Source organism: Suncus etruscus, chromosome 3 (assembly GCF_024139225.1).
Source record: "Suncus etruscus isolate mSunEtr1 chromosome 3, mSunEtr1.pri.cur, whole genome shotgun sequence".
NCBI lineage: Eukaryota > Metazoa > Chordata > Mammalia > Eulipotyphla > Soricidae > Suncus > Suncus etruscus.
In genome coordinates, this window is record NC_064850.1 from 10,681,528 (window position 1) to 10,700,000 (window position 18,473).

Genomic DNA, 18,473 nt, shown 5'->3' on the forward strand with positions numbered 1-18,473 from the left:
CATCCGCATAAATTCCACATACATAAGTTATTATATTGATTTTTTCCTTCACTAGCAAATCTGATGCATGTGTGTATTTCAGTTTTGGTTTGAGGGCCACGTGGGAGGTTCCCAGGAATTGTCCTGTCGCTGCATTTAGGGATTACTCCTTGTGCAGTTGGGGATCAAGTCTAGGCCAGCAACATACAAGGAAAGCACTCTACCTGTTGTACTATCACTCCAGCTATTTTATTATTTATCTAGGAGAGGATAAATTTCCTACGTGCCCTGAGAATATCCAAGAAAAATAGTAATTGAACAAGAGAACTAAGGCTAACACTCATCTTTGCATACAAATATAACAAGAGTAATTATTCATTCTAGAAGATTCTGATCATGTCCATATCTTCTGAATTTACCACACATAGTTTTCCTCCTACTTACCTCTCATTGTAGAGGATGATCAGGGGAAGGCACCCAAGAGTTGACCTTTCTTACAGATTCTTGAGATCTCTTGATAAAGGATGCAATAGGTTACAATGAAATCTGGAGGAAACTACATGACTTTCACTTATAGGCACTGATCATTGAAGGTTTGATTTTGCATCAAACTTGAGTACAACTAAGGGAAATAAAGTCTTCATACTGCTTGATCTACTCTATTCTACCACTGCAAAGAAATTCAGTAAAGTAGAAAAGAGGTTACTCAGGGTTCATTCTTTCTTGTCTCCACATAGGAAAAAAAGTTCAAATACCCTTCTCCTTATCTGTGACCCTGTCTCCTGTAGCTCCAGAATGTGCCTTATCTTTACTTGATGAAAACCCCTTAAAGGATTGGGCATGTCTCTGTGAGCAATCGCCTAAAGTATCAGCACTCTGAGGCATTTATTTTAATTAAGAGCAACCAGATCATTAGAATTTAAAAAGTTAGCATTTTTCTTTTTCCCAGGGATTTCTCTGTAATGACTTCCTTGAGAGATAGCTCAAGTTCTGTTATAAGAAATTTGGAAACATGATACACAGACCTTTAGTCTGGCCATAGTCCACCTGACCCCCAGTCTCATCTGACCTCCAGGAGGCTATGTGGGAAATTCAATTCTACTGTCTGTATATGAACATGTAATCTCTTGTGTATTCATATTTTAATAGTTGGTGCTGGCTCAGAGACCAGAGTCTTAAAGAGAAAATTGTAGCATTTGAAGAAATATTTTAATAACTGTGTCATTATCACTTAAACCTAGGTACATTTGATCTCAAAAACAAATTTAAAAAAAATACCCCCATGAAGAGAGGAAGAATGCTTAAAAACTATCTTTCTTTCAAAAATAGATTCTAAAATAATCCTCAGCTATGGGTTAAGGATACCTTCTTGGAAAGTAAAGTAGTCTTTTAAAAATGGTAGTATTTGTGTGATAATAAATGGTCAAGGATAGGAATTTGACGTCATATTAACCCAAAATAAAGTATAAACATTAAAGTATATAGATAGGGAACTTGACAGGATGCCACATAACAGCACTAGACTATCATCATCAATGAGGCCAGCTGCAATATACCTGGTTTGTATAACTTCCCCTTTGAAAACTGGTAATCTGGATTTAGCCACTGAGATTATTAGATGAAAAAGGACTTTTAAAATAGGTTTATAAGACAACAGGTATTGGGATTGATGTAACAGAAAATAAAACAAGACAAGAAAATGATTGACTCAGGGAAATGATTCCCTGAATTTCCAGTTTTTATAAAAGACCAAATATGTTCAGGAGAGACTGGAGTCTATTAAAGACCAAACAGCAAGATTCCTACTCCCTCTCTGTATTTCTGAGCCAATTGGGGGAAACTGCCCTGTTGGTAGATGTTAAACTCCTTATTGTTTCTGAGTCCAAAAATAGTTCCCAAAAAGATCAATTAAATCCCATTCTTCCGTTCCCCCTTTTGGGGGAGACCTTGGTAATAATATCTGGAGTAAATAATAAACACAGACAAAAGATTAGGGGATCAAAGATTCAGCAAAGAGAGTCTTTTGTCAGTTGCAGCCAGCTCCAAAAAGCAAGCCGAACAAGCCGTCAGCTCTGGAAAAAAAAGCCCCTTACGCCTCCCCAACAAGCAATTTATTTCTTTCCTTAATCGCCCCCACCTGGAAGATCCAGGTGGGACGACAGGCAAAAACAAAATACAAAAAATACACAACACTGCCCATTGTCATGATTGTTGTTTTTATTTTCCTCCTTTTGTTCCCTCTATTTTTTGCAAAGTATGAATATAACACTGACCCGTTTTTCTTTTAGTCCACGTTCTCTCTGCTCAAAAGTCTAAAGATCAGGACTATGTTCCTCATCTTGTCTATATTTAGGTCCCTCCGAGACCAATCACTGAAGGATTCCATCGTTTGTTCTAAAGCTCACCAGTCTGCAATCCAGCCTTTCTTCCCAGTTCTTGAGATTAAAAAAAACATGGCAGAGCACATAAAGGAAGAAAAGAAAAGAAGAAAAAGTTGTTGTCTCCGTTCATATTTATTTTTTTCTTCTTTTCTTTCCTTCCTTTATGTGCTCTGCCATGTTTTTTATCTCAAGACCATGGCCTTTATGTGGTGCTTATCTTTATTGTTGGAGTGCTCACTGGATGTTTTATTTGGCACTTCTTTTTGTACTGTTGTGGTGTTCCACCTCCTTCATCCCCTTCGTTTCTCAAAACTAGGATGAGAGCTTCCAGAAGAACTCTGCCCATTTTCGGCGTATTTTATTTTTTCCCCAGTTTATAACTTCTCTCTTCTTCAAACAAAACCTCATAACTTGAACTATCTAGTCCCGCCTCCCAACTAGAGCGGGAAATAGGGAGGTACCAAGACCAAACAGGTGTAGGACCACTAAGTAGTTAACTAGGCACAGAAGGGACCATTTATTCTGGCAGCCCCCGGGGTGAGGGAGGAGGATATGGGAGGTAGGACGGGAATGGAGGTGGAGGGAAGACAATTCGGTGATGGGAATCCCCCTGATTTTATGTTAATATGTACCTAAAATATTATTGTCAATGATATGTAGGCCACTATGATTAAACTAAAAATTATATTAAAAAAATAAAAACCTCTTCTTGTGACCAAGTAGAGAAAAATGTTGGTTTGAGGACATGAGTCCTCTATCTTCTTAGTGCCAATAAAAGTCTTTCTTTATCAATAAAGTTATGCTTGGTCGGGGGTTAAGCTCTACACTCAGGGATCACTACTGGCAGGCTCAGAGGACCATAAGGGATGCTAAGGATCAAACCAGAGTCAGCTATATGCAAAGCAAGTGCCCTACCTGCCGTACACCTCTCTGGCCCCTAAAGCTCTGTCTTGACCCATCAGCAGGTCTTTCATTCTTGAGTGGCACTAGAACAGAATCTTTGCAGTTGCAAGTTTGGACTTATATAAACTTACTTTTAAAAGAAAATCCAATGTTCCTTTGGCCTATTTCATAGGTCCTGCTCCATAATCTATCACCCCTAGACTAAGCTTCTTAGTCTTGAATGGGCTTCAAGACACAACTTGCCATTCTTTTAAAAAATGGTATATATATATATTTTTTTTTCAAAAATGAGAGTAATAGCTTCTTTGGATCTTCATTTTTCTTTTGAAGACAACTGTGCACACATAAAAATATTAAATAATTTTTAATTATTTTTTCCTACTAAACTGCCAGTTTTCATTCTTAGGCCAATCCCTGAGCCTAAGAGGAAAAGAGAAAGCCATATGTTTCTGGTTCTCTTTTTGGAAATCACAGCCTTTCCCTTCTTTCCTCCAGTTTCCCAAAAAATCCAACCTCTTTTACCTACTTTTCCTTGGGCCATTTGGTACTTGTGGTTGGTTGCAATGTAACTCATGGCCCAGAATTTCCCATTATATTCCTCCAGGGCTCTCCATCCTTTTCCCTTTCCCTGTTCCTCTCTTTCTCTTATTTCTTTCTCTTTCTCACCTTATTTCTTTTTCCCTCTTTTCCTCTATTTCTCTCTGTTTCATTGAATTTTATTTTATTTTATTTTATTTCCTGCACGGAAATCAAAGACTAAAAATTTTAAGTAATGACTTGTGAAACCATCTTTATCTTCTTCTTCTTACATTGGACTGAATTCTAAGGAGAAACTATGTCTCCCATAATATTTTGAACATATCACTTCACTTTCTTGTTACCGCCATTAAAGCTTTTGAAAAGTTTAATCCCATTCTTATTTCTACTCCTCATATGTGACCTTCTTTTCTCTCTCGAAACCCATAGAATATTTCTTCTTTATCTCTGATGTTCTGAAGAATCACAGTACTGTTCTTTGCCCAAGTCTTTTTATACTCATTGACAAGTGAAAGAATCTTTCCATTTAGACAAGATTCAGCCAACATTTTTCTGTAATAGGCAGAAGAGTAAATATTTTAGATTTTGTGGGTCAGTCTCTATCACATTTCTCAACTATGTTCCTATGCCAAACAGATGAAACAATATGTAGGTAAGTGTGGATATGTTCCAATAAACTTTATAAAACTCAGACCGACCCTTTGATTCATAGATCATTGCCTGCCAATTCCTCATCTAAATTTTAGAAATCTATGGTCTTCAGTTCAGGAATCTAAGTATATATAGGGTGTCTATATACACAGAGACGTATGTACATACATATATACACTGTACAATATCTTTTTCTCTATTTTCTCCACTTTTTTAGATCTTATATTAGTAATCTTGGCCCTTTTAGATTGACCCTCTTAATTTTTATTTTCACTTTCTTATTGTCACTATCTTTCTGAACTACTTTGAAGAAGACTTTTTCAGCTATTGAATATGTACTTTTTATAATTCTATTTCAAGTTCCTAGCATCTTTATTGTTCTCTGCTTCTTTTTTTAGGACAGTCAATAGATTCTTTTTAAAACCGATTCTATTTTTAAACAGTAAAACAAACTGCTTTTGTTTTTCAGGGTACATGTTTTTTGTCTTTCTAAGAATATCTTCACATAGAATTTATTTTTACATTTTCCCCTGTGGTTTTCTCAAATTCCTTTGAGCATCCTACTCCTGGCCTTTGTTGGTTTAATTCCTCCATCTTTTATGTTGGTAAGCTATCCTCAAACTTTTGCTGATAGTTAGCTATTTATTCATATTTAAATGAAGGGTAGTGAAAAGTGTCAGAACAATACAAATTACTACAAAGGAAAAATTACCAAAAAGACAGTCCTATAGGTTTTTTTTTTTTCAGAACAAATGTCCTTTAGAAGATCATTATAGAACCTGGACAAAACATTAAAAATAGGACCAGAGATGTAATTCAATATCAGAACACTTACCGTGCATCTGTGACACCCCAGCATCAAAATTATGGTTTAATTCAAAGCACCAAAAATAAGCAAATTTTTTTTGTTTTATTTTATTTTATTTTGGAGAGATAGTACAAGGGCTAAGTGCCTGCCTTGCATGTGGCCAAAATTAGATTAGTTTCAATATGGCCTTTCAAATATCACCTCAAACATGCCCCTAAACACAGAGCCAGGAATTAATCCCAAGCACACATCATTCTGTTATAGTCCTGCAAAAGTCCCATTCTGATAATAAAAATGAGACTAGAAGCCCATCAACACACTGACTTGAATTCTCAGAGTTCTGAGTCACAACAAAATGAGGGATAATCCAAAAAGAAGAGAGTCAAAAAGAAAAAGCACCAAATTCTGTGGATTAAGTCTCAATCTGTCTCCAGCTGCCCCCTGAATGATGGTGTGTAACAAAAACTTTTTTTTATTTTTATTTTTCACAGCATTATTTATGGTACGTAGTGACAACGAATGAGGGGCACTCCCAACCCAGTGCTGTCCTCCCTCCACCCCCGTTTCCAGCATGCATCTCATATCTCCCTCCCTTTCCCCCCAGAATACTAGTGCAACTGGTCTCCACTTTATAACTTGTTGTAGATTGTCTACTCTGTTGTCGTTTGTGATAAAAAGGATAAGAAGAAGAAAAAAGAAAGAAAAAAAGAGAAAAAAGGAAGAGAGAAAAAAAATTGGCTGCAACTACCAAAAAAAAGAAAGAGAAAAAGAAGAAGAAAAAAATGCACCCGGCTAATGAGAAAAGAAAAAAAAATCACCAAATAATAATCACAGGAGTGAGAAGGGAAGAGAAAAGTGGAGGAAAGAAGGAAAATAAAGTAAAAAACTAATAAATCAAAACAAAACAAGAAAAAGAAGGGGTGCTACAGTGGTAGGGTTATGTGTAACAAAAACTTTAAGGCAACAAATTGGAACTGAGATTCCAGCTACCATCTGCCATAGGGGAGAATGAGTTTTCAGGTCAGACTAATCAACTTTCTTATCATTAAAAATAGCAATTGATGATATATAACAAGTGATAGAAATATTGGATGTCTAGGCCAGCCTTATCAAGTCTTCAAATCTAAAAAGGTCTGCAAATAACAAGCACTGAGAGTATTTCTGATTTATTTCTCCTAAGAAGCCATTTCTTTTTTTCATAGTCACAGTGCTCAGAGGTTACTCTTGGCTCTGCACTCAGAAATCGTCCCTGTCAGGGACCATATAGGGTATCAGGATTTGAACCACAATCCATCCTGAATCAGCTGCATGCAAGGCAAATGCCCTACCACTGTGCTATCTCTCTGGCCCAAGAAGCCATTTCTTATTTAGGGTTAGGTCCTAGCTGTTGAACAAGGCAAGGTTCTGGAGTGTCCCTTAGTTCAGAATGTAGATATGTTCAACCTGAGTGTTGCCTCTCCATCTGTATGAAACATATCATAGTGGTTGAGCGTCTCTGATTCAGATCCTAAATAGAAAATTTGGGGCTGCTGGAAGAGAAGAGCCTGATTATTGTCTTCCTGTAGGGCTTGGGGTTCTAACTAAACTAGAATTATGTTCAACACACCCCCTGGGTTAGCGTGTATGTCAGATCTAGCTGCTGCATTTCTGGGATTATTAACTTGCTTTTCCTTAATATCCTTTTCTGGGTCATCTTTTCCTCTTTCTGGAGGTCCAGAGCTACTTTTGTCATGATTTACCCTCTTCAAGAAAGTATTTCTTCTCTTCTGACAGATATTTTATCTTTTCTGTTTGGGGATCACACCCAACAGTACTAGTGGGGGTTCTCCTGGATCTATATTCAAAGAACACTCCTGGAATGCAAAGGGGTGCCAAGAACTCAACTAGAATCAGCCATGTGCAAAGAAAGTTCCTTAGTCTGTACTTTATCTATGGTTCCTCACCGTCATTTTGGTGAGATTACAGGAACAAGAGAAGTTGGCTGGTTGGATTAAAAGCTATCATATTTAACAGAGAGAAACTGATTTTGAAATGTGCTTAGTACCAGGTACCATAAGATCATGTCCTTGAACAGACCAGAATGTGAAGTGATTGCAATGACTGCCCTAAAAAGGCAGTTATAGATGTAGATTTAAAAATGTAGAAATTTTAAAAGCACTGAGCACATACAAGTCCCAAATCTTTAAAGATTTAAGAAGCCACTTGCAGGGATCACAAACAGTCTTTTACTTCTCTTTAAGATGGTAGCATCAGGAAATGTCAGACTTGGAGGCAAAGACAAAGGAAACACAAACCAGATTCTTGACATCCCATGAACAGGTAAAGTCCAGAGCATCCTGATGTTTTAGTGGAACAGGCCCTCCTTTCCTAGTATCCAGGTGATTTACACTGGGGCCTCTCTCAGGTGACAACTGCCTCTCTGTTACTGGCAGAGTTTCTGGATGCTTCCAGACTTCTGGAAAGACAAAATAGTGTTTTTTATAGAGCATGAGAGGTCACCATAGCTGCTGATTTCTTTCCCAATTAAAGTGTGAAAAGAAAAGTTAGGCAGCCTCCCACCCATATGTACAACTGGCAGTTTCCACAGACCCAGGACAGAAATGAAATTAAACCTACCTCAGGTGTGTGAAAATGCAGGTATTTTTTTTTCTGGAATTCAGGTCATCAGGCGCAACACAGACAATATTCCTAGTACAGACTACATTTAATTTAGAGCTGGAGTGACAATTGTGCATACTCCATTCCCTTGGGGCCCAGCGGAGTATCTGGCATGTGTAGGAGGTACTCATTTAAAATGTTGTAAATATAAAAATGAGTGAGTAGAGCTTAAGTGCCCAAACAAGAAACAGACCCTAAGGAGAGGAAAATTCCCCCCAACTATGGTCAGAATCAGGGCTGCCCTAAGAAAAGCAAGACCCTTATCTTAGCTGTTGAAGACTTGTAGACCCCACCTACACCTGAACCAACTTTACTGATTCCTCTAGCTGACCCTGCTCTCTGCTTCCTTGGCCAACCAATTGTGTGGACTTTTTCTACAAGTTGAGCAGACCAACTGAAACAAAATCAATAGTCTTGGATCAGGAGCTGCCACCATTCATCTGCACGAATGGTAACAGGAATGCCACCTTTCATCCTTTTCATTAGTAAAAGGAATCAGTCCCAACTTTAGTTACTCCAGACTTGAAGCATATCTCCAAATTAAGGCACTGTACTCTGCAGAAGACAGGGAAGGAATCTGTCCAGTGGATTCTTTGGGGCGGATTCTGTAAAAAAAAAAAAAAAAAAAAAAAGACAGGTAAGCTGGAAACAACTTGAAGGATGGGTGACTCCTGGAGGGAGGAGCTGGGAACTCTGCAGCTTTTTTTTTTTTTTTTTTTTTGGTTTTTGGTTTTTGGTTTTTGGGTCATACCCGGCAGCGCTCAAGCATTACTTCTGGCTCTATGCTCAGAAATTGCTCCTGGCAAGTTCAGAGGACTATATGGGATGCCCTGATTCAAACCACCGTTCTTCTGCATGCAAGGCAAATGCCCTGCCTCCATGCTATCTCTCCGGCCACTTTGCAGCTTTTGTACCTATCATTCTACCCAGTGTCTTCCTGTGCTAAACAGCAAACCAGTTCTCAGTCTGTCATCTTTGAAGTCAGAGAATATCTGCCCTTTGGCTACCCCATTTCAATTTTTCCCTAACTACAAGCTGAGTACCAGCCATTCCTAAACTGTTCAGCTGCATTGCCTGCAAGAGAAATCTGGGCTGATTTTTTCAGCACCAGTTAAGATCAAGCTACCTTTCTTATGCATCTCCTATCTCACCATTTCTCTTTTATTGTTACTATTTTTTTGTTTTATTATTGTTGTTTTTAGCAATAAAACTCTCTTTTATTGTTATTCCCATATGGCAAAGGTCTTGTCCCTCTGTCATTTCTGGTCCCGGAGAACCTAATCCTCTTTTCGAAAAGGGGTTCAATATCCAAGGAGCAATGGAATCACGTAGAACAGGCATAAAACAGGATTTACCAGGGAAATTTTAAAAGCACTGAGCACATACAAGTCCCAAACATTTCACCAAATCAAATTTCATGTCAAGTATTGAGACTCTTCACACCAGGTTCCAACGGGGCCCTTCCCTGGAAGCCTTGTGACTTCAAAACAAGAGAGTACTCTGGCAATCTAATGCTCCTTTAGGGGATGATGCCTTCAAAGGCCAGTGGCTGTTTATCTTTTTAACTGACTCATAACCATGAAGTTTCCAAGAGTTCAAGAAATGCTTCTGGGCTGATATTTTTGTCTCTCAAAACAGAGCAGAAACTCATTCAATTGGTCACAGTGGTTCAAGCATTACTAGTCTCCAAACTGGTCCTTGAAAAATGAAATTTTTTCTTTGAAAATCAAAAGGCTACAGAATGGCTGCCAGCATATAGATAGAGGAGAAATGTCTTCAGCTCCATCGCTGCTGTCTCGGTGTTTCTTTTCTTTCAATATTAAATTGATTTTAATATAATCTAGCCCTTCATTCCATCTTACCTCTTCTCTGAAAATAAGCTTGGTAAGTATTGTAGCTAGATATGTTAGCTAGCTTGTGTGTGTAGCAATTTACTACTTACAGAACAGTTTTGTGTCCATTCTCATCTTATATGCATAATAGTTATTTGATAGACTCCTAGTAGGCATTAAACATGACACTATATGAATGGTAAATCTGAGCATATGCTGACATGTGTAGTTTAATGATGGTTGATTTGTTCTGAGAAATATGCTATCAGGGCTTTAAGAATTGCATAAAATATCATACATATAATTAACACACCTCGATGGGATAGCCTCCTATACAATCTATATGGTAAAGCCTACAGAGACTGTAAGCATGCAGTTGGTCACTGACGAAAATTTCATTAAGTGAACTGTGTCTAATTTAAATGTTGCCCAGATGTCTTCTCCCACTGTGTCCCAAATTATCCAGCTTTCCCAGGTTACCATTACCTTTAGCATCCTTCCTCCACAGAAATGTCATCTGAAACTTGATATGAAAATGAAAGGGCTCATGTCATCGTGATCATCTTTTGATCTGATTCCCTCCCCCCCTCAAATCTCAAACATTATCTCTTGATAACTCATTGCAAAAATGCCTCTCCAAGTCAGCACCGCATCACAACTTCAGTCCCGTCCCCTCAAGATGTGTTAACAGCTTCCCATTAGAAACAACTCCAAGACATTGTTCACATTTTTATTTAGGACAGTTTCTCCTCACTGAATATTGCCTGACATAAATAGGCCATTGGGAATCACTGAGATGAAGAGCTTTTTATTACAGTGGCATTTTCTATATGGAATTGCATCCATGTTTGAAATTTTCCATGGGTTTCAAATTGAATCCTTTCTCTGACCTTCTAAAAGTGAGATGCAATTGCCCCAAAACATCATCATAATTTTAATGATGTGAAGCTTTCTATCTCCTCCCACACATGCACAAAAAAATCCTCCCTCAGACTTTCAGGAAAATCTGCAGAAGACACATATATCTCACAAAGGCAATATTAAGAAAACTTGATGACCTCATGATGCACGTTAATATTGCAGACATAGCCTGTACAATGTCTCAAGCCTGTCTTAAAGTATCAAATATTGTCCCCAACTATATATAGGCTATATCCTTCCTCCATATTGTATTTTTACAATATCCACTAATGTCACATCCTCTTAACGTCCAAAAGTATGATTTATCAAAAACTCTAGTCATATCATAAAAAGAAATAGAAAAAAATCTTCCAAGTTTATGCCCTGATTCCAAAATGTTTGTTTTGATTCCAAAAGAGTTCTTAGTGTGTGTGTGTGTGTATGAGAGAAAGAGAAAGAGAGAGAGAGAGAGAGAGAGAGAGAGAGAGAGAGAGAGAGAGGAGGGAGAGAGAAGTAAAATGTGTGCCCCAGAGACAGGCAGGAGAGGGTGGGAGAGAAATTGAGGACATTGGTGGCAGGAAATGTGCACTGTACTGCAAATCAAAGTGTCTATAAGGAAAAAAAAGAAAGAAAGAGAAGAAAAATGTTTTTCCCAGAGACAGAAGAGAAGAGGTCATCAGGGAGAGTGAGAGGGAAACTGGGAACATTTGTGACTAGAAATATGCACTGGTGGAAGTTGTTGTACATTTTATGACATAACTCAATCATGAACAATTTTATCTGTGGGGAAAAAAGTCTATTATGAACAACCTTGTAACCACAGTGTTTAATTTTTTATAATATCTTTATTTAAGCACCGTGATTATAAACATGTTTGTAGTTGGGTTTCAGTTGTAAAAAAAGAACACCTGCCCTTCACCAGTGCAACATTCCCAACACCAATGCTCCTCATCTCCACCTTCCCCCACCCCTGCCTGTATTCAAGACAGGCATTCTATTTCTCTCACTCACTACTATTGTCATGATAGTTGCCAGTGTAATTATTTCTATGACTGAACTCACCAAAAAATAAAATAAAAGACATTATTATAATAACACCCAGAGACAATAGAGATGAGGGCTAGAAGGCCACGATATAAAGCTTACCACAAAGAGTGGTGAGTACAGTGTTTAAATTGTAAAAAAAAATGAGTTCTTGGTGTCTTACCAAAATCTTCTGCATGCATAGAGGTTCTCAGATGCTAATAATGTATCTGATAGATGTCTTGGGCGTTTCTATATATCTTCTCTATCATGGATACACTTCCATCTCCTCTCAAAATTTTTTTCTAGTAAATTCCAATATTTATAAATCCTAAAACTTGTATTTAGTATTTACATACTAGTTACATATATGGTATTTACATAATGTGGGGACCCGGGTTCTGAACAAGGAGGGAGAGGGATGCCATTTTGTAAAGCCCACATGGCAGGCTTCTCTTCTGTTCTGAACAAGGAGGGACACTATTTTGTAAGGACTTATATGTGGTATAAGCCACATGCTAGGTTTCCTAATTCCATTAACACCGCCCCAAATTACCTGGCTATACCACATAGCCTATCAGGGAAGGACACAAGGGAGCAATAGGAAGGTACCCCTAGACAACTGCCAATCATTTTAAAGAACATCAGAAAGCTGGAACCTCCCTATATCCCTTCTCTATATAATCTTTATGACCTTGGGTGGGGTTCATCTCCTTCTAGAAATGACCTTGGCCGGCCAATTTGGGGAATGGATTATTCAGCTTTATTCCAGTTGTGTGGTCTCATCCTTTGACTCTGGACTCTAACAATACTACTTACTACACCTAGTTCATAAACTGAATCTATACAGTTCTCAAAGTAACTTGCAGGACAATGTATAAAGTCACTGGGGCAAGAAATTGCCTATCCCCAAAGTATTTATACAAAGAAAGAAAAGAAGAGGAAATTACAGCCAAATACTTGTGTAATATCCACTCAATACAGGATGTGTCCCTTAAGCATGATACTTAGTATAATCTACTTCAATTTAGTTTGAATATCTCCCTCTTTAAGACTCTACAACTGAGATCACCTAGCCATAGTCAAGCATGCCTGGTTTCAGCCATCATCAAGAACTGGTCATTAGATTCCAACTTGTGTTGGTTGAAGCTACATGAACAACAGACAGCTCATGAATCTGTGTACATGGTGTGCCTTCAAATCTACTTCAATTGGGCAGCTGCTTATCAAGACTTTTCCCCAGAAACCGATTTAGCCTAATGACTGTGAGTAGCAATGACTTCTGCTTAATTAGTACAGTAATCAGTGCACATTTCCCTTAAATGGTAGAGTTCCATTTGGCAGGTGCCAAGTGATGCTTAACCAGGTGCTAAATAGGTGTAAAAGTCTCAGTTCTGGTCTTTCTCAGCTAGTTGCCAAATGCATAAAGATGAAATGGGGTCCTAAGTATGTCTAGATGGATGGGCTGCTTAATATTTTTCTTTAATTACTGGGGGGGGGGGGAAGCTACCTTTTCCCCCACTGTTTCATCAACGAATCCTTATGAAGTCAGAGACAGTATCAGAATTGACACTGGACAAAAGAATGTCAGTAAAATAAGACCAAAAAGTGTCTTCTCTCCTGATACCCTATTCCTCTTCTTTCCTAGACCTCATTTAGCTTTTCATTCTTAGCTATGTCATCATTTCTGCCTTTAATGGAACTTAGTGGAACTGCTTTTTATGCAGTTAACAAACTCAAGACTACTGTCTCAGCTAGTACACTTCCCTGTAATTCATAATTATGGCAAATGAGATTGCACTTAGGCCAGAAGAAGAGAAGATGAATACTAGAGAGAAAGAAAGCTCCACGGAAAGCTGATACCTGTGTGTAAGGGATAAAAATATATACCTTCTTTATCATTATAAAATAGCTTCTAGCTTCTAGCCTTGGTAAATATAATGCCAACATGTTATGATATTTAATTCTTTCCTTTCTGAATACCCAGATCACTCGTTCCTCAGTCCTACAAACATAAGATTTCACCACTGACTACTGATTCGCGTGTGGGCACATGTCCTGACAAGAGAAAAAGGAGGTACCACATTCAACTGTTGGGAAAGAGGTTTTCTTCTTCCCTGCACTAAATATGAGGGAAAACAACTTGTTGTCTAGGGCTATTGATTATCCTCTTGCAAATGCAAAATGAGTTGGTCTGACACAAAAGCTAAAAATAAGAAAAGGACAGAGACAAGAGAACTACTTGAAACAATTTGGACCCAAATTTTATTCTGCCTGGAGTCTTCTTTCCCTCTGGATTTCTCTCCATGGGAGAAAATCAATTTTCACATTGTTTAAGACCAATTGAATTGGACTTTTATGTTATTTGCTACTGAAAGCATACTAATTAAAGTTCCAATGTTCTGTAGAAGGAAAGGAAATATCCATTCTATAACTGAAGTTTCTGAAGTATGATAGTGTTTGTAACTTGGCTTAGGAACTAACTGAATCTGGGTTCAAACCCTGGACTTTCTGGTGCCTGGGTCAGTTACCCTAGATATTTCCCTAGGATTGAGACAAGTCAAGAACCCTTTCAAGCATGACAGAGTTTCATCTTTGTGATAGTTAATTAAATGTGTCAAATTAGATGGGGCATCAGGAATTTCAATAATTGGCTACACCTTATCCCTGGGAGCATCTGTAAAGGTATTTTCAGATGTTTTGAGCATGTGAAGCAATAAACTCAAGTGAAGTAGAAATTCTTTCCAGAATGGATGGGTATCATCTAATCCTTCCTTTTAGGGACTGAACAGAACACAAATCAAAGGAGATAATGATCTTTTTCTTTCTGCATATCTTCTCCAACCTTTGAACTGGAATTTGCAAGATCAGCTTTCCTAGTCCTTTGGGCCTTCAAATTTGGGCTGAATTATATTGGAATTTTTCAAAGATAGTCCATATTCTATCACCTCATCTTTCTTTTATAGATTATAGAAATTGTGATTATAATCTGTTATTAAGAGAGAGAGCCAAGTCAATGAGAAAGCCTCCTTTCTAATGTTCCCTCAGCCAATTGCTAATAAAGGAGATATGGAGTCCAGTATGCCTGGATGGATAGAGCATTGAACTTACCTCGAACTACCAGTAAAACCCTTCCCTCACCACTTTCCTAGAGTCATTATAAAATCAGATAAAGAAATGTATATATATATATTTTATACACTCATTTGTGTATATGTATGTATATATAACTATGTATACATACATACATATAAGAAAAAGTTAAGGACTCTGCAGTCCTTAGCAAAATTCTCAGCCTGTAATAGGAATTCCATATAGCCTATTACCATTTTTAATGGTAATATTATCACATATTGCAAATATAGCTATATATCAAATAGTTAATATATCAAATATAATGATAATTATTATAATTAAATTAGGCTCTAGCAACTTTTTGAAATGTATTACATTATCAAATATTTTAAGTGAAAACCTTATCATTCTGAGAATGAGTGTACATATCTACTATAAATATAATTTTACAATTCATCCAAATAGACACTGGGAGGTTTGGCATACATAGGAGTTATTTTAGCTTTTACTGATTCCAGCTTCATATATCTGAAGATAGATGAATTATACAGGTAAATTGAGATTTGGGTCATTCACATTTCTTTGGTTGGATTAAGAGTAGCATAGCCAATTTTTCTATCTAATTAGTTTGAAGAAAATTGCTGATAAAAGGCCAAAGAAAGAATGAGTTAGTAAAGATAAAAATACCTTGTCAACTTTAAAATAGTAGTTCATCAATCACCTATGAGCATCGCAATACTAGTCACCATTATTAGTATACCTGGTGATAGTTAAATTGTGGGAGAAGATTGGGCCACAACTGTTGGTATTCAGAGATTATTTCTGGTACTATGATTGGGGGAAGGTCACATGCAGAACAGAGGATGAAATTAGGATAAACTGTATGCCAGATTATCACTGTATTTTCTGGCCCTCATAGATATGGTTGTGTATTCCTTGTAACACACCCTAACCACTTAAATTAAGATTTTTCGAAGATAGTTCATACTCCAACACCTCATTTTTCTCTTAGTAGCCAACTAAGAAAGAAATCTTCAAAGTATTTTGCTTTCTAATATCCCCCACAGGAATGAATATGAGAACTTCAAGAGAAAGAAATAAATGTCTCTGTGTATAATAAATTGCCAACATTTCTTTAGAAAAACCTAGAAGTGTACCCTCTAATGCCACCACCCAGCTTTCTAATAGTGTCATTAGACACTATGTACCATTCCTGTCACTATATTGGAGTGTTCATGGTGAGCTGGAAGCTGTGATCTCGAACCAGCTGCTCTGCCAAGCACAGATTTTAATGAGAGACTTTGCAATGGGAAGCCATAGTTGCCACCACTTGTTCCATTACTAGAGGCTGTTTCTGACTGACACCAATGCTTAACAAAGTCATTTGGAGTAGGAAGTAGTATGTGTAGGTAGAAATCTTACATTGCAAAAACAAGCTACAGAAGCATAGCCATAAGAACTTGCAAAATTAAACTTATCTGAATATTGCATTTTAGACAAAAAAGAGTGTATTTTTTTCATAAAAGTCTATCTTATCCAGGGCTGGAGCAATGGTTTAGAAAGTAGGGCATTTGCCTTGCACTTGGCTGACCTGGGTTTGTCTCCAGCATGACATATAGTTCCTTGAGCCCATCAAAAATGAGTTCTAAGTGCAAATCCAGGAATAACCCCCAAGAACTGCACAGACAAACAAACAGTTTGTTTCCCCTGAAAAAAAAAAAACAACAACAACCTATCTTACCCCTAAACCAAAATTCTTCGAAGGAAGTTGATCACTTCCAACTTTAAAATCAACAGTTTCTGGATTCAACTTACTGCTCATTTCATAATACTTCACTTACTAGTTGTATGGTTCTGAGGGAAAAAAAAATAACCACTTTACTTCTTGGAATTTAAGTTTCTTTATCTACAAATGGTAACACTGAAAGCAATTTTAAAGCATTTAAATCAGAGAGTGACTTGGAAAATTTAATGAAATCTTGTTGTTTGGGGTCGATTTCTCAGAAGTAGAATCCGAGACAATGATTCAAGAACAAGTCATTCAATATGAAGCCCAGGAAAAATGGGTAAGAAAGTGGGGAAAACAAGACAGATAAGAGAAATAAACTAGGTCAGAGTGTAGTTTCAGGCAAAGTCCCAGGAGAGTTACCCTCCCTCAGAAATTCTGAAACATAAATCACTCCAGAGTTTGTTCCAGTTCAATCCAAGGGAGCTATTTTTTCTTTTCTTTTCTATAATATCTTTAAACACCATGGTTACAAACATGTTTGTAATTGGATTCAGTCATAGCAAGTACATGTCCTTTCACCAGTACAACTTCCCTGCCACCTATGCCACCATCTCCCTCCTCCCCACCCCTGCCTATATTCGAGAAAGGCATTCTACTTCTCTCACTCATTATTAACATTGTCATGTTACTTTTTTAGTGTAATTATTTCTCTAACTGCATGCACCACTCTGTGGGAGCTATTTTTTCATTGCTATATCTAACCTAAGTATTGGCTAAGCATTGCTCCAGAAATGATAAAATTCCCAAACCCTAACAATTTTGGGCTGTGCTGCAAAGGAACTTTCATGGATGGGAACAGTCTTCAGAGAGGAGAAGCAGAAGAAAGATGATGAAATAAAAAAAAAATGCACCAAAACTATGAAAGTCACATATAATTATCTACCAAAAGAAGTATTAAGTATTCCCAACTCCAGAAGTTGGTCTTTATATGCTAGTGAGCAAAAGTACATTTCTCAATTTCAGGCCACAAGATAAGATGAACCTTTCCAACAAAATAATATGAAATCTAGAAGATTTTCAAAATTATTAGCTCTAAACCAAAGTGATGGGTTTGATGCTTTGGAGAGAGTCTTGAAGCAGCTTTTTGGGAAGTAATCAATAGTTTCTTCCTCATTGCTAGTCAGGCTGTGAGTGGGAAATCAAGATGAGGCTGACATTCAATAATGAACAGAAGGAATTCAGTGGAAATGAACTCTGTTCTTTAATCTTTGGAGATTTGTAGAGTTTGTAAAGGGTCAGGAAATGGTTCCAGCCTTGTTAATAGACAAATTCTCTGAGTTGACTTCTGGGGCAAATTTCATAAATCCTCAGTAAAGATATTTCTCACCACACCCCTGAAGCTGAACAAATTTGGAACAGCACCTACAAAGGAACCCACAGACGATCCCCAGTGAAATTTCATTATTGTCAGCAGCTTTATGTGTGAATTTTAACTATTCAGAGACAAAAGGAGACAAAATTCCATGACAGAGGGACGTTCAGATGCAACTCTTGATTGAATCAATCTCAGAAATCATGATTTCTCAATACTGTTGATCTATGCACTTTCCTCCCTCTACCCAACACATTTGGGAGAGTAGGTCAGTGAAAATTGAATTCTATGGTGTGAGTAAATGGCTCTCCATTCAGGTTAATTTTTTTTTCCAGGTGGAGAGACGACAATGCCAAAAGTATTCATTCTTTCTAGGGAAAAATGTGAGGAAGCTGGAAGTTGTGTCAAAACTCCATTTACATTTCAGCATTTCTATTTCAACAGACAGGTATCTATTGTGCTAGCTTCTGTAAGTTGGTCTGCTATTTTCTGGAGTCTAAGGAAAAATGAAGGATGAGAGAGTGCCTACATTCACATCCAAGGAGAGGGGGACAATGAACAGGTCTTATCCTGAATGGTGGACTGACATAGGAGGTAAAAACAAGCATTTTAAGAGCTTGTTTAA